The sequence below is a fragment of the Fukomys damarensis genome, unplaced genomic scaffold (assembly GCF_012274545.1).
Source record: "Fukomys damarensis isolate Sample0158 unplaced genomic scaffold, DMR_v1.0_HiC HiC_scaffold_16, whole genome shotgun sequence".
In the NCBI taxonomy this organism is placed as follows: domain Eukaryota; kingdom Metazoa; phylum Chordata; class Mammalia; order Rodentia; family Bathyergidae; genus Fukomys; species Fukomys damarensis.
The window spans coordinates 125894210-125915424 of NW_022900928.1; the positions used below are offsets into that span (position 1 = coordinate 125894210).

Sequence of the window (21215 nt, forward strand, 5' to 3'; positions counted from 1 at the left end):
TTGAAGACTTATTTAGGAGAGTAGTTTACTAGTGTTAAACAACTAAATCCCTGAAGCTACTCATCCTGGAGCTACAAGGTTGTTGCCCAAGTGAGCAGCAGATAAACTGCAAGCAGTGTCCGTGCTTTTGAACTATCTGTCCTTGTGCTCTTCAGTGTAAGGCTCATGTATGAATTGCTGGTTTATCTGTTTGTACCACCTGACTGTACGGAGGGCTTCTCTTAGAGGTCCTTCTTGGGAAACTCTAAAGCAGCCCTGACCAACGACATTCTGTGCAGTGTTGAGCATGTTCCATATCTCCACTGTCCAGTACCTACTTACTAGCCACAAGTGCTGAGCACTTGGAATCTGTTCAGTACAAGTGAGGAACTGAAGTTTTTAGTTTTACATAATTTTTGTTTATTCAAATTTAAATAGTCATTGTATAGTGCAGATCTAGAGCATTGGTTCTGAAAGCTTGTTATAAATGTAAATTTTTGGACCTCAGCCCAGACCTACTGAACCAGAAACTCTGGAGGTGAAACCCAGGATCCTGTGTTTGAAAAGCTCTGCAGGTGATTCTGGTGTCCATTCAACTTTGAGAACCATTGCTGGGCCCCACTTTCAAAGTTCCTGGTTTAGTAGATCTGGGAAGGGTCTGAGAATTCCCTTTTCTAACAGATTATCAAATAGCGCTGAGATGCTCATGGTATGGGAGTCACTCTGCAAACTTAGGCAATGGCCTCTTCTTTGTGAGGTGGCCCCAAGTCCCCAACAATACAAAGTCCCCACAAAGGCTTCCTGACAAAAATTTTAACTCAGCATGTTCCCCAAATGTACTTTCCATACTTCATGAAAATTTTTCCATTAATTCATGATCTGGTAACAAACTATACCTGACTCGTAGGAGGGCTTCTAAGTGTTTGTGGAATTCACAGATTTATACAATTTAAATAAATAATATCAAAGGAAAAGATTCTTATATTACCCATAACTTTCTACATATTTTTTTTCATCCAAAAATAACTTACCAGCCTTCTACTTTTCTGATCCATGATATTGGATCAGAACATTGGTCTTTTTGCTTCTGCTTTTGCTGCCTGTATTCATTCTCAGGGTGGCCATAACAAATTATCATAAAGTAGGTGATTTAAAACAACAAAAATGAATTTCTAATATTTTTGGAAGCCAGAAGTCCAAAATCAAGGTATTGGAAGGGTTGGATCCTTCTGATGAATTTAGGTGGAATCATTGCTGAAGTAATGCTTTACTCTGTAGCTCAATATATGTGTTGTAATAGCAGAGGGGCATTTTGTGATTAGAGATGAATGCAGTACCCTTGGGGGTTTTTAGAAATATGAATGTGGTTGTTGCACCGACAGGAGCTGAGGGAAAGGTGACACAGTCATCATTAGTGGTGGGGCCCAGGATTGTCCTGTGCAATGAAGAAAAGCAGAGGAACCTGTTTTCAGGTGACAGTAATACTGTACCTCCTTTGTGAAATTATCTCAGAGGCCATGACTAACCTTTACTAGATATACTTCTCCATGAACATTTTGTATTAGCTTTACTTACCTCACGAGAGAGTGAAATACCCTCCTGTCTTGCCCTTCATAACATAATTCTTCCACTAAATAATTTTGCAAATGTAAGAGGCAGAGTTGTGTGGTTTACAACCACATCTGAGATGAGTCTGCCTACAGAGAAGTTACAGTACCAATGATAAATTAGAAATGGTGTAAAAATTATGTAAACTGTAAGGACACAGAAGAGCTGTTACCTGATGTATTAGTCAGGATTCAACCAAGAAACACCTAGTGGAGATACATGTCATTGCAGGGAGCTGGCTTATTCAGGTCAAAGGACTGACCACGCAAGCCCAAAGGGCACATGGAGCTTGGGCCGGATTCTTAGACGTGGCTGAAACTACAGTCCAAAGGTGGAAGTTCTTCCTCAGGAAGCCTCAGCACTGCTGTCAAGACCATTTCACTGTCTCATCAGGCCCACTCAGATTGTCTACAATAATGGGCCCAGGATGAACTGATCATGAACTTTAATCACATACTTGCACAGAAGCACCATGATTAGAATTTCATTGCATAATTGAAGGCTGTAGCCTAGCCCCTTTGACATGTAAAAAACATTACCACAGTTGGAGACTGAATGTTCAAGGATTATACATTGAAAGATGTGGCTCTGTTCTGGTCATTGAAGAACCCAGAAGATTCTTAAGTGGGGTGCAGGCATTGTAGAGAGCATGGCTAAAAATTAGCCAAAACAAACAAGGAAAGGAGGAGCAGAAAAGAACTCCAGGTGTCTGCAGAATGGCTAGTTTTCTGTATGGCCTTTTTCTGAGCCTTAACTCTCAATTTCCTCATCCATGAAACAGGGTCAGCTCTTGTGAGAACTATGTGCTAGGTAGGGGAAAGGTTTGAGGGTGCCTTCTGGAAGGGGTACACACAAGATTACTAAGGCATCTACAGTAATGATGTTGTGACAGTAGTATTAGTGAGAACGTGGAGTTGGTGTGACAGGAAAAACGAGGCTGGCAGGTTAAACGGGAATTTTTGTTGTGGGCTTTGTCTAAAATTTACATCTTCTGCTACTAAAAGAATGTAGCATTGGCTTGGGCTTAGTGCTTAATGGAGTTTAAAAATAGAAAAGGAACCCTATATATGAGTTTGTACCCATTTGTTGCAAAGATGCAGTGGCCACTTGTTCTGGGCCGATGACACTACAGTCTTTTTCACAAAAGTAAACTGTTTTCGATGCTTGAAGTATTAGAGGTGAGGGAGAGTCATTTATTATAAACATATTGAATACTTCGCGTAAATCGGAGAAGAGAGTGAAACCATTTCCAAGGAAGCCGTTCCAAGTTTCTTAGGTAATGGATGCTGCAGCCAGCTGACAGTCACAGGAGAAAGCACCAGAAAAGGGTGCCAACACAAGTATGATTTGACAGACTTCTTTCTTTTTCAGAGCTCTGTTCTTCAAACCAGGCTCATTTTGCCAAGCAAGATTCCACCTATTTTTTTTAAGCCATATGTGTTTTGAAGGCAATTTAATACATATGTTCCTGAGTCACTTTATGCCTAAGCCATTAAGAAGTTATTTGTAAATGTGATTTCATGTTTGAAATCTTTAAAAAGTATTTTTAGTAGGTTTTCATTCTTCATAATGCTGAACATTTTTAGTTTCTTGTTTTATTTAAACACACTATATATCATCTTCACACATCCTGTGGCAAGGCCTAAAGGGAATCTCGAACCTAGAAGGAGGGTGTAGTTTACTGGTGTAACACCCTGGAAGCAGTCAGTTTCTGTTTGCAGAAGTTTATAGCTACTTACCCCTCTTCAATTTTGTGAACTATGTCCTGGGTTACTTTTAATGTGGCCAAGTCACCTCCCAAGTCCTCTCATACTTGTTCCCCAAATGGGTAGCTCTGGAGTAGAATGAAAAGAGAGAAAAAAAGACAGAAATGATGGAAATCAGAATGCCTCCTGGGGCATATTTCTATGCTATGCTGGATAATCTTGTCTTTTCAAAACTGAGTTCATTTTCCCCTTTTACTTACTACCATTACCAGCTGGGAGGATTAAAGTGTTTCAGAAAATGTCTACAAAAGAGAAAATTAAAGTTAAATTTAAGAACAGTCACCAATTTCTTATTCTTGGGGCAAATAGAAGATAGTTTCTTAAGACTGATACTATCTGAAAAAATTTTTAGCCAAAGTAAGTGTTTAAAAAAAGCCAAAATGAAAGAAAAATCTGCCGTGAATGTTAGTCCTCATTCAGCAGCTTCCCTGGATTAAGAAATGCCTAGTAGATCAGTGAAGCGTGGTCCTGAGTGGGTCCTAGCAGTGTGGCCCGGTCTGGTCCATGTGTCTGGTCCTGCTCTCCTGCTGTCTGCAGCTCTGCTTCCCAGCTTCCGTGCGTAACCTGATCAGCTTTGCTCCCCATTGCGCTTCTCCTCGGGGCCAGCGTTTGTTTATACACTGAGCCAGTGAGACCAGAGGAGTTGTGGCTGTTGTATTGTCCAGCAGTAGGAATGCTGACGAGTACACCTGTCTTTTTGGAGTCTCGTAGTACGGACCACGTTTTATCTAAGTGGGAGGTATCCATGTTTGGATGTGAGTTTGCCCATCAGAAACACCTGTCCACCACAGAAGGGCAGCAGAGCAGTCTTGTTTTAGGGTGTTATGGAGATTGTTTTTAGCAGCAAGAGGCAGTCACCACCATGAAGAACAAAGATTTAAGCAGGTAACACTTTCACTTCTTACCTCCTCCAGCCTTTTTAGTCTAGTGAAGTACTTTTTAATCTGATTCTTATTTGGTCCTCAAAACTTCCTTGAGTGCTGTTTTCCTGGGTTTGGTTGTTTGTTTGTTTGTTTGTTTTCATTGGGAAGTAAAGGCTCAGAGGTGTTACTTCCTCTGACATGTCATAAGGCCCCTGTCACTGTGGGTATGTGCCTCTGTGTCTATTGCACTATAAATTCTGGAGAGAAGAAGGGCTGTTCTGACCATCAGGTGGGGACATTGGAGGGTGTCTGTGAACTTCTACTTTTGGAAGTCCATTCCATACACATCAAATGGACTGAAACATGTACAGCCCCACCCATAGTCTTTAAGTACATTAATATAAACACTTACGTGTATGTAAAATCATATGTACAAAAAAGCAAGAACATCAAGGGATGGATGCAGGGGAGAGGGAGGAGAGGGAGGGGAGAGAAAGGGGATGAAAAAAGGAATAAAGATGTATCCTGTGCATGTACCAACTCCCCACGAGGAACGTAGCCATCATGTAGTGCACTCATGTGCCAATGAACTAAACTAAGAAGTGGCTGCCATAGAACTTGCCTTAGGCATTTAATGAAGCATTTTCAATTTTATAGTTGAGTTTTCACATTGGAGCCAATTAACTGTGCTGAGGTCTCATACATTTTCACAGGACTTCCAAAAACTCATAGTTGGCTACCACCACTTCTCTCTCTGTGGGTAAAGCTCCCCCTGCTCTTTTGTTCACTTCTGTATCCCTCTCTTCTGTGACAGAGCCCAGGGAAAGGGCTTAATAAATATCTATTAGTGAACAACTTTGTGAGAGAAAGGGATAAAAGAGTTAACAAATAAGGGAACAACTCGTGTGTTATAAAGCCTGGCATTAAAACCCAGCTGCACTCTGGTTGACTCACTTCTTTTACCCTAGTGTTGTGGCGAAGCTAAAAGGACATGCTGCAGACTGTGTTCAACATGTATTCCTAATGTTCCTCTTTTTTCCCTTTTCCAGCCCAGTTTTCTTTTACCTTATATAAAGACACAAGGAAGAAAGGGCCACAAGCTTATTTGACTTTTCAGTAGCACTTATGAAGTAGCCACCAGTTTTATATCATAATCAACTTTTCTCTGTTTAATTGCTGTAGTATTTGTTTTGCCTTGCAAACATGGAATAAATGTAACCATTATTAATATTCAAATATTCAGATAAGCTCCTTGACAAAACAAAGGTGTTTTCTGTCTGTGTTTTTGGTTTGCTTTATTTAAAAGTCTAGGTGTTTTCTCTGAAGTATTTCACATGTGATTTGTGTATTCTCATGAGACGTGCTTTTTTTTATAGCCTTTCTTCAAAGTTTTAGGATTTGGTAGCAAGAGACCTATTGCCATGATAAAAACCTAGAGAGCAAGCCTGCTCTTTATGAAAGAAGGGAACATATGGGGGCTGAATGACGGGGGAAGAGAAAGATGGGCATGATCTAAACGGAAGAGCCATCTTTTTCTCCCTTAGCCCCGATTTGAGCCCTCAAGAGTGTTGTGCACATGTAAAGGACACTGGGGGCATCGTCACTTTTGCTGAGTCTGGACCATGACGAACTTCAGTGGATGCTGCGTGGCAGAACCAGGATTAGCTCCGAACCTGCAGCACTGCTTCATGGCCCTCGTTTCTGTGACAAGAAAGAAGTTAAAAATGGTGGGATGTGGCCTCCCTCCGTGAAAATGCTCAGGGCTCCATTCATCTAGTACGTCTTTATTGGATACCTACAGTGGAGAGGCCATAGGGAAATGGACAGACTTGTCCCTGTCTGTTTATACTTGGGTTGAGCTCTTGTTTCTTGGGGGCTATCTTCAAGTGTAATGGATAGGGTTTTGGTTTTTCTTTCTCAGTTTTGGGGTGTGTGTGTGTGTGTGGGCATGTGTGTGTGCATGTGTGTTATTGTCCTTAAATGATCTTTTGCTAAACTCATCTAGACTATTTAATTTGTGACAGAAATCCCAAAGTGTATTCTCCCCAGAGAAGGAATGAGATTTTTTTGGCACCAATTTAAGGAAATAATTACTCAAGGAAATTGTGTGATGTGTCTTGTGCTGGGGATGCTGGTGACCATGAAGTGGCTGCCTGGGGGAGATGTGTGGCCTCATTGTCTGAGGATGTTGGGAAGGTACTATTTCCTAATCCCCTTTCTACTTGGTGTCCGCGTTGGCTTTGCCATTAACACAAAACTGTCCTCATCACAAGACTCATACTTACTTATCAAAATTCCACAGCCTTAGGAATGTTTCATAAAATGATTCTGGGATGTAATCTCTCACATTCACTTTCTCCCAACCCAATCCCCTTTGTAAGGGCTTTTGCTAACATTTTAAATTTCAGGTGTTTTCTTTCAGAGAAGAAAGTAAGACCATGAGGGAACAGATCTCAAGGCTGTAGAGATTTTCATTCTTGCAAGTACCAGGCCACTTGTCATTATTATTTGAACAAGGGACAAGCTGATGAGAGGAGCCTTGACCTGCCTCACTCACTGGCAGAAGTGAGGTTGATGGTGTCTTCCTCACAGTATTTTTCTGAGTATGAGGACAACTCTAGAGCTGATAAATTCTTAGGGTATTCCCTCTTAAGGCTGTAATCCTGCCAGTGTGCCCCAGCTGCCCCTCGGTGAGGACTGTGAGATGTGCCCGGGAGGAGCTGCCTTTCCTCACTCATCCCCTTGCCCAGTTTCATAGGCCTTGACAGTTCCTTTTCACACAATGCCGGATCTAACAATTGAAGTAAATAATTCTGATGCTAAACCTTCTATGCTCTGCACTTTCACCAGAATCAAGTTCTATGCATACTTTGCTGTCAAATATGTCTTTGGATTGGAAATAGCTGGGCCTCTTGCTCATCATTGAAGTGGGGGCAGTTATGTTATAGAATTCTCTGACAGCAGTTAACTATCTGCTCATGGAACATTTGAGTACTTATAAACTGACCTCAAAGAGAAGCCTCTGTTCTAATAGAGTCAGATTATGGTTCCTGTGAGCAAGGGCTAGCAGTGCCTTGTGCGCCTTTTGCGTCATTGGAGTGAACCTTTTTGCTTCACACCTCACTGAGCACATATATCATTGGAGGCAACAAGTTGGAGGTACATCAGTGTATGCCAGGAGATGAAGAGTGCTGGATTCTCTTTTCAATGTTGTCATTGAAATGTTGTCACAGTGTTGTCACAGGTAGCTTAGGGCCCATGGGTAAGTTTCTGAACTCTTCTAAACTTGGTGTAAAGCATCTGGAAGACAGAGTATTGAGGTGGCTTCTATTGTCCAGCCAGCTCTAAAATTGTTAGAGTGTGTGTGTGTGTGTGTGTGTGTGTGTGTGTGTGTGTGTGTGTGATGTTCTTCACGGGTCCCTTGGATGGGAATAGATGTACTCACTTACCTCATATCTTTACATGCACCATAGGTTTGAAGAGGTTCTCAGGAGAAGTCGCCTTACTCACCTTAAGCTTCATTAGTCTACTTTGGTGGCTGACCTAATAAGTGTGTCCTGTTAATATTGTTGTATTAATTAAGGGAAGAGGGGGAAGCAAGTTACCTAAATTAAAAATAGTCTCAGACAGTTTGTTAGAATTTTAAATGTCACATTCTAAATCAAGAGAGTGGTTGGACAGATGAAACTGAGAAAAGTAGCTCATTAGGGATTACATCAGATAATGAGTGTCCATTACTTACTACAGTGGTTGACACATACCCTCTTGGCCTGAAAATAAGACCTAGTTGGAAAATAATCAGTCTTGAAAACTAGAGATCAAAAGTGCCAGCCACCCTGTGCTCACTGTGGCAGCGCATATACTAAAACAAAAATGACAGCCCCGATCAGCCTGTTGTGGCTTTACTCCCCATCACTGTTCTCTTGCTCGGTAGCCACTCTGTAGGCAGGTACTATTATCATCATCATCATCATCATCATCATCTTTATTCTTATTACTAGCACATGTCTTCCTGTGGCACAGGGGAGGCCCAAGCCCTTGTTCTGATGGCCGCACAGCATCCGTGCCAGTGACCCAGTGGTGGCTATGGGAAGAACTAGGCCTGTTGGTAGTGGCAAGGGAGTTGCATTTGACGCCACCACATCTTCCTTCCCTTTAATCAGTAGTTCCATTTCTAACATGTAATCTTTCAGAGCTGAGCTTTTACAGAGTCTCACAAGGTTTAATATGGCACCAGAATAAAACTGAACTAAAAACCCTTTATAACAGGACAGTGGAGTAGATGCCCTTAAGTTAACTGGCTTGAATGATTGTGATGATCCTCTTTTCCCTCTTTCTTTTTCTCTGTCCTTCCTCTCATCCCCATCTGCCTCTCGTCACCTACTTCCTCCCCTCTCTTGTAAATACATACCTGTGTGTGATCACAGTGAATACCTTATACAGTTTTATCTATCAGTTTTACATCAGAGCTTGGCGAGGCAGGAGTAAAGTAATATAATGATGGAGAGGAGCCCCTCCTATAAAGTGAGCCACTTCCTAACTTTCCTGTTCTTCTCTAATTTCCCCTGGGGTCACATAGAAGGCAGGCCAGTCCTCACATACCAGAAAGCCTTGTTAGTCCTGTTCATGAAAGGGAATGGTTGGTCCAAATGAGGGAATTTGCTTGGATGCAAGGATGATGTCAAATTGTCATCAAGCATTAGGAAATGTAGTCCTTTCTGGGTAAAGAAGGAACCTTTGAAAGACTTAGGCTTGAGAATTTCAGATAATCTATACATAAACTCCTTAAGGATTGCCTCTTCCACTGGCATATGAAAAGTTCAGGCAGTGCTTAGAAACAACATATTATTTCAGAAGTAGCTGAAAAGCAAGGTTTTATTATGGAAACCAAGAGATAAATATGTCCCTCTGAGGGTTTGTTGGTGCATTTGGCTGCAGGAATAAGCAGATTGGGCCCAGGTTCAGGTGGGGCGCTGTGTTCTGCATCTAGGTGAGTGATGAGGAGACAGTACCAGGGAGCTATCCCTCTGGTGGCTCCAGGTGAACGGTTAGGCTCCCTGTCTCCATCAGCATTGCGTTGCCCATCTGGTCCTAAGTCTTGTTTGGGGACTGTATGTGGTATGGATCGGAGCAGAGTTGCAGGCCCCGCGTCCTTGTGGCACTGAGAAGTGTGAAAGCACAGGATGCTGTCCTTTCAAGGTCAGGCTGGGCCTGCAGAGGAAATCCCATCCATCATCACTTGGGTGTTCCACCCTCCACTTCGTCTGCATCCTCTGGACTCACTGAGCTTGAGGATGCCCGCTCTGGAGGCACCACGAGGCAAAGAAAATGAGGATGCCTCGTCATTGACTTCTTAAGGCTGAAGCAAGACTGACATGCAGCGTCAAGGAGTAGTGTTCCGTGCAGCATCCTGATGTAGTAACAGTTTACTGCAAATTACCAGGGCATGTGAGCCTCACCTACCTTCTCTACCTTCTCTACATTCTACCTCTACACTTCTCTATCTTCAAACTCTGCCCTGCCTTTTCCTCTTTGATTGTCTCATCCATGCTGATAGGAAACTTCCTGCCACCACACTGATGCTCAGTTGAGAAGCATTGTTTCTATCTTATGTTCCTGTAGAACATCTATTTCCCTGACAGGAAGAGAAGAGAAACAAATCTGAATTCATGTACCAGGTTCTTGTCTTACGTGGAGGGGAGGGAAGAGGTACCTATTGGTGCCTGGATATCGCTTGTAAGCACTGCAGGTACAAAGCACCATGACAGGCCTGTGTAGGGGCCTAAGTGTGGACTTGCAGTCTCTTAGGCATTAGGGAAGAGATATCTCAGCAGCTCCAATACTGATGTTTCCATTCCCCTTCCCATGTGGTGCTATTTCATATATAAAACTGGAGGCTGCATTTATTGCTCTCGCTCCCTCCCTTTAAAGAGCCACCATCTTTTTCAAACAAACAGTGTGATGGTAGGAGGCTTTTTTTATGATTATTTATGGTAAGGCTGTGATAAGGCTGTGTTAAGGCTGGCCATTCAAGCCTCTGCCCTCCTGAGGCTCCTGACTTCATGGAAGAAGAGCCCTTTGTGACCATTTGGTTTTATACATCTGTAGTCAAAATGAGAAACCTGAGGCTCAGAGAGGTCAAGTGATGCAGGAATGATCAGACCTTCAGTTGATACAGGAGAAATATTATAACTCCAAACCTGCTAGATGTCAGATACGCCGAGTTTGTTTCCCAGAATCAAAGAATGAATTCTAAGAAACAACAGAGGTTAAGAGAAGGGAATATTTATTGAGAGATAGCTCCTGAGAGGCAGAAGGAGTCCCGAGTGGGTTGCCAGGGATGCCACTTTGCAGCAGGAATTTCATAGAGCACAGTCATGTTGTTACATTGTGGGTTAAAGCTGTGATTGACCAGTAAGGCTGTAAATATAGTCACTTGGGTAGGAGTGATCCAGTGGGGAAGCAAGTCACGGAGCAAGAGTACGTGGAAGGAGCAGAGAACTTCTGAAGAAGGGATGAGACGAGGGTGTGGGTCACCTACCTACTGAGGTGACTGACATCTCTCTAGACTTCATTAGGCCAAGTGCTGCCACTTATCCCTTGGGGAAGTTTGCAGACCTGGTCACTTTGTCTTTATCTGCAGGCCTGGCTTCCAGTGTGCCTCTGGTCACAGTTGTAATGTGTTTTCATATTCTGCACGATTCTTCCAGAGCCTAGCCATATCTGACTCTACAACGTTTCTACCTAATTTAGCTCTCTCTAACACAAGGACCATCGCTGGAACTTGTGTCTTCGGTGTCCCAGTTTGGACTCTTTTTGTTCCTTTCAACTTGCTCCCTGTTGATTTTGTTTTGTACTCAGTGTAGTCCTGCCTTCATGACTCCTGCCTCCTTTTTCCCTGTAAACATGAATATGAAGTATGTTTGCTTTGCTTTGCAGCCTTGCCTGCCCCCGTATCCAAAATAGCCAACTGGAATTCCTGAGACTGTTATGTCTTCAGATGTTTATAATCCAAAAGACTCCCTTATGGTTTTCTATAATAAAATGATTTGGATGTCAGTATTGTGTGTTGGAAAGGCGAGCCAAGTTCACAATGCAGCAATTACAGTGCAGTGCATTATGTGTAATTTGTAGCCTGCCCCAGGAGCAACAGTGAACCACGAAGCACCATCCTGGCCCTACAGCGTAATTAGCAGGAACAAACGCTGCACAGGGAGAAGCACCGTGGTTCTGATAAAAGCCGTACACCTAAAATCGTAAAGTGAGCAGCCTCTATATCCAGCTGCAGATATATCAAGAGCCTTCTCTGCTAATTGAAGAAAACTTTGGAGGTTTAGCAGCTCATAAATTTACACTGGGAATTGCTCTATTGTTCTGAGGTTATAAGTCCTGTCTTTGAAACTTAACATTTGTACTTTAGTACTGTGTTCCTCCAATAGCACTATTGTAAACATGAAGGGTTTGCATTTTAGCATAAATTAAAACAATGTGGTTTTAAAAGAGTTTACCACATCAAAGAGAGGCTGTTTGGACATGTTTTATAAATTCTTTTCTCCATAGTATTTAAAGCTACAAGTGACTCATAAAAATGTGTTCCATTTAGATCAGGCATTTGGTATAGTGTCTTTGTGCCAGCTTTTACTGCCCTTAATTTTTATACCCTAAGAGCATTATCTGAAACAGGTCTCTCTCTCTCTCCTCTCTCTTCTTTCTTCTCTCCCCCTCCCCTCCCCTTTCCTCTCTTGTACCAGGGATTGAACTAGGGTCCTTGCACTTGCAAGGCAGGCAGCAGAACCACTAAGCTACCCGCCCCTTAAATCAAACATTCACTGTATGGATTTGCAGTCTCTTCTTCCATTATGTACCAATTACAGCACTTCCCATGTCCTCATAGTAGCCTCCATTCAAAAAGAAACACTGCTATTCTGCTGAACCCCCATTCAGGGTGAGGAAAGGTTGGATGGTGAAGAGAGATGTGTGGGTACAGCTACAAAAGCCACATGGTGGGGCATGAAGAACACTGGGAGAAAACTGCTGAGAACACCTTCCTGGAGTCTCAGTCTTTCCATCTGCAGAATGCACGTGGTAGGTAGTGCACTGTGCCTCCCGCCAGACCTCCTCCTGCATTCATTCACTCCTTTATTCATCGCAGGAACACACCTCCCCTGTTCTTGTCCCACAGAGCTCACGGTCTAAAAAGGACGCATATGACTGAAAGAATCAGATCCATGAATGATCACCAGCTGTGGCATCATGCACTTTGAAGAAAGCAGATCCTGTGACAGAGTCCTAAAGCAAAGGACCTGCCTCAGAGGTGGTGGGTGACACAGTCACCTTTCCCGGTGTGGCAAGGGGACAGGTAGTGAGAGTGAGGTGTCATTGGGTTACAAAGGCCAGCAGCCCTATGGTGAGGGCTCAGTGGGGCATGGGGGGAATTGTTGATTTTTGCTCTAAAATAAAAGGAACCTTTGGAGAGTTAGACAAGGGGTAGAGCTGATGTGACACGTGTTTGTAAAAAGCTCCCCTGACTACTGCATGAAGAATGGCTGTGCAAACCCTGGAGCAAGTGTGGGAAGTCATTGAGGGGTCCGCATACTGGTCCAGACTCAGGATGCAGGCAACTCAGACAGTAAATGGTAGGGCAAATGGAGCAGAATGGACAAATTCAGGGATAATTCAGATGAAAATACTAGTCTCTGGTGATGGATGGAACTAAGGAGGTTGATGCTGAGGAAGAGGAAGGGGCCAGGGTGACTTTGAGGCCTGGAGTATGAGATTAACTGGAGCGACAGTGGGACCTTCCTGAACCTGGCCAGGGGAGTTACCGATGTAACAGTCAGTTTTGCTTGCTTTGGGCTAGGTGCTCCATCCTTTGATTCATTTAGTCTTCAGAACACATCTACAAATTACTTTGCTATACTGCACAAATAAGAAAGTTGAGAATTTGCACAAGAAGTGACTTGTCCAAGGGCACAGACTCAACCGTGTCGGGTTGCAGAGCCCTCTCCCTTCTGCTGTCCACCCAGAGCCAGGGAGCCCAAGGACGGCTTTTCATAACTGATATCTGCTCCGGAGTTTGCAAATGAGGTTTGGACCCAGAGAGAAAATGAGCAAGCCAGGGGATATGAACAGGCCACCAAGACACTTGGGACTTGATTCAGCCCTGCAGAGCTCTTAGCAAAACCATTTCTCTCTCTCTCTGAAATTCAGTTTTCCAACTCAGAAATGAACATTTTGGAGGTACCATCCCAAAGATTCTTCCACCTGCTCTGAAAATCTGTAAATTTTATGACCTGGATGGACCTCAGGCAGAGCCTCCATCCCACATTTTATGAAGCCCCCCCCACACACACTTTTTGGCAATACTTGGGATTGAATCCAGGGCCTTTGCACTGAGATACATCCCCAGTTCTTTTTTTATGTTTTGTTATGTGATAGGGTCTTATTAAATTCGTAAGTTGCCCAGGCTGGGCTTGATCTTGAGACCCTGCTTGCTCAGCTTCCCAGAATTCTGAGATTACAGTTTTGCACCACCATGCCTGGCTTAGAGTTTCTTTCTAAAAACTGGAGATAGGTCTTTTATTTACTTGATTTTTATTTATTTTACTTATGTATTTATTTTTGTTGTTTGGGAGGTAGGGTCTTGCTATGTAGCCCAGGCTAGCCTCAGACTCATTCACAGCAATCCTCCTGACTCACCTTCCCAAACGCTAGGGTTACAGGTGTGTGCCACCATGCTTGGCTCAGATTGGCCTTTTAATGCCAGTTTTTCACCTGGCCAAATCTCATATTTAGGTATTTCCAAAGACTTTGAGAGAGCAATATCATCTTCTTCCTTACCTAAACTTATAGTTATCCAAGGTAAGCCCAATTCTAGATTCCTAACTTGGCATTTAAAATTTCAAAATATTAGTTCTAGTGTCTCCCTGTTTATAAAGTTTTATTTTATCAGGAATTATTAACAGAAATTTAGGAATAATTCAGTTTCATTGTTACCAACTCTCTTCATAGCATAGACCATTTAAAAAGTATTTTCAAGCTTACTTCTAACTTAGTTGGAGGCAGGCTGTCACAAGGGTGCAGTAAGTCTGAGAAAGCCCCCATCTTCCCAAGGCTGGAGGTATTATTTGGAAGAGACCATGTTTCAGTCCCAGGGCTGCCTGTTTCCCCTATAGGCAAACACACACATGCTCATGAGAATGCACATATGTGCACCTGTGCGCTTACACAGAAGCACACACTCTTCAGTGGGACACATGGTCAGAGTTGGGTGGAAGGTGAGTTAATCAGGCGCTGAAAGAACTCACAAAGAGCATAGTTAGGCTCGGCTTAGTAAGGTTTTCTCAACGGGAGTCATACTTGTGGGATAGCTCATCGTGTCACAGAAATGAGCTTCCCAGCCATCACAGTCCCAGGCCAGCTCCACACTTAGCTGCAAAGAGCAAGACTCCTGCTCGTCTGTCTCCAGAGGCCTCTCATGACTGACCCACTCAGGAAGGGTGAAAGGCTGGGTCGTCCTCACCTTCTGTGTTATCTGATAAGGCCTCAGCACTCAGCAGTTATGGATATCACACATATGACAAGTGCACCACCCTTCCTCTACTTATTTTCCTGCATCGCTACCTTTTTTAAAATCTTTTTTTTTTCCTCTTTTGGCCTGTTGAGCACACATCTCATCACAGGCCTTGTGTTGCTTCCTTTTCTTGTGCTGGGGCTGGGGCTGGCCGGTTCCTCATGGTATCTCTGGCCCACCTGCGTTGGTATGGGTATTGTGCTCCTGTTGATGACTCACTGTCACAGTTCCTTCGAAAGGAGAGAAACACCAAGAGGCTCTCAGCTGTAGTGAGGGCTTTGAACCACCTAGTTCACCTTGGCCACTTAGAAACAATTTCCTAGCTCAGGGATGGTTTTGTAAGTATGTCAGTACTTGTGGATTGTAGTTATGCACTAGTCAGGCGTAAGTACTTGGAAAGTATAGTGGACCCTTGACTTATGAACTCGATCAGTTCTCAAGAGCTGGTTATAACTCAAGTTGGTTGTAAGTCAATACAGCAGAGCTCTGGATGTTTACCTGGGTACACCTTATAGATAATGAATCTTCCACTAACCTAATTAACCCAAGTTGTTTGTATGTCAGGCTGGTTGTAACTTGAGGGCCCACTGTAGACATCATTTGAATGTTTAAAGCCTTGAGACAGCGTGAACATCTTAAAGCAAAGATGGATGCCATACCTCTCGTGTCTCAGGCTGTGTTTAGTAACCGAATGTCCTCTGCTGTATCCAGAACCCCAGAGTTTAGGCAAACGTCACCAGTTACATAGAATAAACAGACTATGCTGTGTGGGTTTGTTGCCCCACTCCCCTCTTCCCCACCCATTTGTGTCTCAGAATTTGAGTGTTGTTCAGTGGATGAGGACAGAAACCGAAATCCCTGGCCCATGAGATCCCCACCTGCCACTTTTTATTTTTGCTGCCCTTAGTTCTTCGAGTCCTGTTGAAGGGCTCTGGAACCACTGTGGTCTGGTTCTTCTGTCCCCCTCTATGCCTTGCCCTGATGACATTAATCAGGCCTCAAAGTCATTCAGCAGACATTTGTGGTGCACCCACTGTGCACCAGGCACTGGCATCCTAGGATTGGGTGCGTGCTGCTGGGCCAGTCTCATCTACAGGTAATAGTATCACAAATAGACTTTCCATGGCCACATTATCACTGCATCTGTTGTATTTAGGAGCATGCAGTAGCTTCGGTATTTTGTAACATCTGCATCATCCAGGGTTGAGTGTCTGCAACACAAGTATGACCCAAAACTGACTAATGCAAAAGCTGTACCTGTACAGATGACCACTGCCCAATGTAAGGCCTGAGTACAGTCTAACATGCCTCTGATCAGAGTTGATTAGTGTAGGGTTCGTGGACCAGTGGCCTCAGACTCACTGGAGACCCCTGATAGAAGTGCAGATTCTTCAGCCCCACAGCAGACATTGATCTGGGATCTCCCAAGTTACTCCCCTAGAATTTGCCTCTTCCCAGACTTCTCCATGTGAGTTTGGGAAACCCTATTCTCGGTTGTATCTACTCTCTACCGTTTGAGGCACACCTAGGTTTTTGCAGGAATGTGATAGGGAAGCTAGGACCTCTTACATGGTTCATTTTCTCGCTGCTGGTCAGTCCAGTCCTTGCACAGGGACTAGCTGTCCCCTTCCTGTCCCTGTCTCCAGCACACCTTTTGCAACAGTTGTTCACTGTATCTTGATTTGAAACTCATGTGGAAAGAGTGAGAAGAGAACAACACAAGTCTAAATGCTTCTTTACACCTTCGTCTGAATGGGGGATTTGAGAGGTTGAGAAAAAGCAGTGGTTTGGGGATTTTGGTGTTTTCTAATATAGGTCTCCCGCCCCTGTTCATGTAAGAGGGTAGGCAGCTGTGCAAGTGGCATTGTAGCATTTGGAGGGAGGGAGGTCCTGTCCCAGGAAAATGTGAAGCCTCTGCTGGAGAAAGATGGTGTCTACCAGGAAGCAAGTTTTCTCATCCCTCAGGTCACTGGGGCCCTGCCCAGATGCTCTGAACCACCAGTTGCCAGGTGCCAACATCAGAAATGTTCTCTCAGCCAATTTGGGCTGCCTTGGCAACACACCATAGACTGGATGGTTTTGCTTTGAAGGTTGGAAGTCCCAGGTGCTAACATGGTCAGCTTCTGACAAAGTCCTTCTTCCCAGATTGCAGTCTTCTCATTGTGTCCTTCCCTGGCAGAGAGAGCAAGGGCTGATCTTTATATCAGCCATAAGGGCCCCAGTGTGTGCTTTCATGACCTCATCCAGACCCAAGTATTTAAATGCCCCATCTGCAGATACCATCATGTTGAGGACTAGGATTTGGGGGACCATAAGTTTTCATTTCATAACAGATACCTGTGTGTCCTCTCTGAGACCAGACTCACCAGGCTGAACAGCAGCACTACTTGGGGTAATAGGCTAAGGGATTAGAAATAGTCTCCTGTGAAGGCCCTTGCAAATTTCTGGGACTCATGGCATACTCTTATTATAAATCCTAGTCTTGTCACAGGCTAGCATGGGTCTTTGCTTTAGTGATAATGGAAATTAAAACTAAAGCATGCATTTGCAGGAAAAAAACCTTTGATTGAAAGGTAAGAGAAAATAAAGAAAGGAGTCCAGCCTGGGTAAGTAGCTGGAGGACATTCTGATGAAGAGAACCAGACTGGCCCAACAGTTGAGCCAAGAAACCAGCTCTGTGGGATACCTGTAAGAGCTTAGCCCAATCATTATTCCAGTCCTGGCTTCACAGCTCAGATTGAATACGCATGACTTGAGGGACAGTTTGGACCCACGAGAGAAACTTTTACAACATGGAGGGATTCTAGGCATGGGAGGCTCTGCTGGAATCCAGGGTGAGCACAGGTTAGGGCAGTGGAGATTTCTGGCAAAGGTTTCCTCCGTCTTGAAGGCTGATGAAATTGGCAAGGTAAATTTAAGGCCAGTAGACACATCCTGACTAACAAGCCTATCTGCAGAGCTGAGAAAGATTTGACCCAGAGTTTCACAAAATGAAGGTCAGGCTGTGTTGTACTTTTAGCTACCTGTTAGGCATTGCAGGCCCAAGTGGAGAATCAGAGTTCCTAGCAAAAACTAAGTCATTGACTACTTCAGAAGTCACAAATCATGAATAATAATAGGTCAAAGACCCAGGAATGAGTTTGTCCTTTGTCCCTAAGGTGATCTTAAGTACAGCATGACTGTGTCATTCTTGCACATTGGCCCAATGCCAGGCCGGAGAAGCCCCCCTAGTCAGAGCTCTGACTACGCCAGGCACAGTGGAAATGTGAGGTACACGGCCCTGCTTTTGTCTCCCTCTCTGATACTCCACTGGAGTAGCACAAGGTGAAAGGCCAGAAGGAAAACTGAGACTGGGGACGAACACAAATAAGATTTGGAGTGGAAATGTGAACCAGTGGACAGAACCACTTTTATTAGGCTTAAAATAAATCATTTCAATATTATGGCATCCAGGATTGATTTTGTCATTACCAGATTTATCTATTTTATCTATTTTGATTTGGACTTAGAGTGATAAGGGAGCTCCAGATCATTTCTGTTAAAAAAAACTCAGTAACACAACGGCAAGAGTAAATTCTGAATTTAGGACTGGTGAAAATATCTATATTCATATTCATATCTGGATCCCTATGTGTGTCTCTCCCAGTGCCTTGTCATTCTCTGCTCGGGGAGACTTCCAATATGACATAGTCACTGCTAGATGCTGGCAAATAATCCCTGGGTTTCAGGCCATCTAGACAATAAACAACTCCATAATATTCAGTACAGCAGCTTCTGTAGAGCCCATCTGTTTCAAAATAACCTTAATTCTGCTTACAATGCGGAATGCTTTGTTGACTGGAATTTGTCCTAGTTTTCTTCAGCAAAGTCAGCGTCATAGGCCTCTGGTTCCACCTGCTGGCAAACGCTAATACTGGAATGAAACCCATGGCGGATATTTCTAGCTGAAAGAAAAATCTCTGGTTCTCAAAGGCTAGCATCACTGAGGAGTTCAGTAAATGCAGAGTTTGGGCTGCATGGCAAGTGTACTACCACAGAAACCATTTCTTACAACACCTGGGATTCATGGAGCTGGGGACCAGCAGAGGAGAGGGATGGCTGCACCCCACCATACCCTACACATCCACAAAGAGCGTGTAGCCACGTGACAGTGCCTGCTCAAGATGCCCATCCCCATCATTCCCAGTTTATCTAGGACTCTTCATGGCAGCAACCAGTGCTTTGTTCCCTTGGAACTCATTTTAAAAAATTTAAAAGTGGAGAAATTTGACAAAACATCACGTAAATGAGTGCTCAAGTCTAACGTCACCAGTGATGATTCATGCTGATACCATGTTCCCCTGATACATGATCAGAAGGGCACTTATCTTCTGTTGTATTCTTTACCAAAATCCATGCTCTAATCATGAGGACAAACATCAGACAAGTCTGAGAGACATTCTGCAAAATTTCTGGCTTTTACTCGTGGATATCAAGGTCATTGAAGACACAGAAAGACCAAGAAACTTAAGAGACTAAAGAGACATGACAACCAAATGTACTGCAATCTCCTGGGTTGGATTCTGCAATACAAAAAGAAAATGGAAAGAAGTGAAAACACTGGTGAGGTCCAAATGAAGCTTGGAATTTAGTTCATGGTAATATATTCATGTTGATTTCTTAGTTTTGATGTACTACTGTAATGCAAGATGCTAACATTAAGGAAATTGCACTGTCCCTGTTTTTTTGCACCTTCCCTGTAAACATGGAATGATTTCAAAGTAAAAAGTTTTACTTAAAACTATTTTAAATGTAGGCGGAGGGGATGGCACTGAATGAGATCAAACGAAATGGAGGACGTTGCCAAGGGAAGACCACACCGCTGGTTCTTTGTCTAGCTGCCAAAAGCCATGGGGAGGCTGGCTGATAGGTGGAGCAGAGTCCTTCCGAGTAGCTCCCCAGGCAGCAGGCAGCAGGTGAGGCAGGCTTACACTCCCAGGAAGGCCAGTCCACCGATTTCTCAGGGGGAAGCAAACAGTCACGGGCACTTGACTAGCCTCGGCAGGTCCCAGGTACAGATGAGTAGACTGAAGCACAGAGAAGTGACAGGTGCAGTGATGCTGGTATGCAGCCAGGATGCAAGCCCACACCCGGGGAAGTGCATTTTCTTTCCATAGCATTCCTGGTGATTTCATGTGTCATCTGTAAGCTAATTGCCTGTGCTTACTAAAATGCAGCTCCACGGCTACACCCTCAATTTACTAATAAGAATCTCTGGTAGGAGAACCCAGTAATCTACATTTTGAACAAGTCACCCACTGTGTACACTTAAGATGGAGGACCACTGAAACAAAGAAGGCAACTCTTCCTTTCATAGCATCTCCAGGACTGTCTGACTTTGCTCAGACCTCTGGCATTGGAGCCACTGAAAGGCCAGGATGTTGTTCCTGACTGCCTCTAACATGTCTTAGGAAGAACCTATAACTTTATTACTTTGAGCTTAGTGCATTAGTTTAAACTCCTCCCTCACACCCATTGCACTTTCCTTTTTTAAAAATAACATTAACACTTACTGGGGCTGGGCATTTAGTTCAATGGCCACCACCTGCCTAACAAGCGTAAGGTCCTGAGTTTCATCCCCAGTACCAGAAAAATCAAAAACAAAAAAACTTAAGCCAAGATTAAGAAACAGCCTGGAAATGAGCTCCTATGTGGGCTGTGCGGAGGCTACTAGAAATTCCTTTCTGCCTGTTTTTCCCATAGTAACACGCGCCACAGTAGCACCTAGAGGAGGACACGGTCCTGTGGAGACAGCAAGTCTCCTCCCCGGGAGATAGAGGTCAGGACAGACAGGGGACCCAGATCTGAAGAGGTCCAGAGAGGGCAGCAGTTGTACTTAGGGAATCCCCTAAGGCCGGGGTCTAGTGCAGGAAGCAGAGACACAGGCAACCTGGGAGTGGAGAGCAGCACCCTCACTGCACTGGGTCCCTGTCACAGCCCTGTCCTGTACTGCAGCCACATCTCCCAGCAGGCTGGCACTCTCCCCCGAAGCTTCTGAGGGGAGCATGGTATCCAGTATTCTAAAGGGCCTTTGTCTTTTATGTAGCATTTTCCACACGTGTGTGTCTTCGATCATGCTCAGTCACACACACAAATGACTCCATAAACTGTCTTCAGTTTCCTTCTTCCAGGTGGACGGCATATTCTCAAGCCCAGGCCTCAGGACAGGGCCAGTGTGCAGTTTTTCTATCCCCCCGAGCCCTGTGAGGAAGACCCTCACGCATTAATTAGGCTGTGGAAACACAGAAGTGAAGGTCTCTGTTCTCAAGGAGCCCATGTCTGGCTTTCCAAGGTTTTCATATATTTACCCAGTGAATAACCCTAGATGGTTTTGAATTGAAAAAAAAAAAAGCAAAACACAAAATAACATGAAGGGGAAATGGATGC

The 21215-nt window shown here is 44.0% G+C and overlaps 1 protein-coding gene across 14 annotated transcripts in view; it reads left to right on the top strand.

Moving 5' to 3' along the window:
• Positions 1-21215, top strand: part of Rhbdd1 (rhomboid domain containing 1) — a 169504-nt gene that overhangs the window by 103776 nt on the left and 44513 nt on the right. The gene's annotated exons all lie outside the window — the stretch shown is intronic.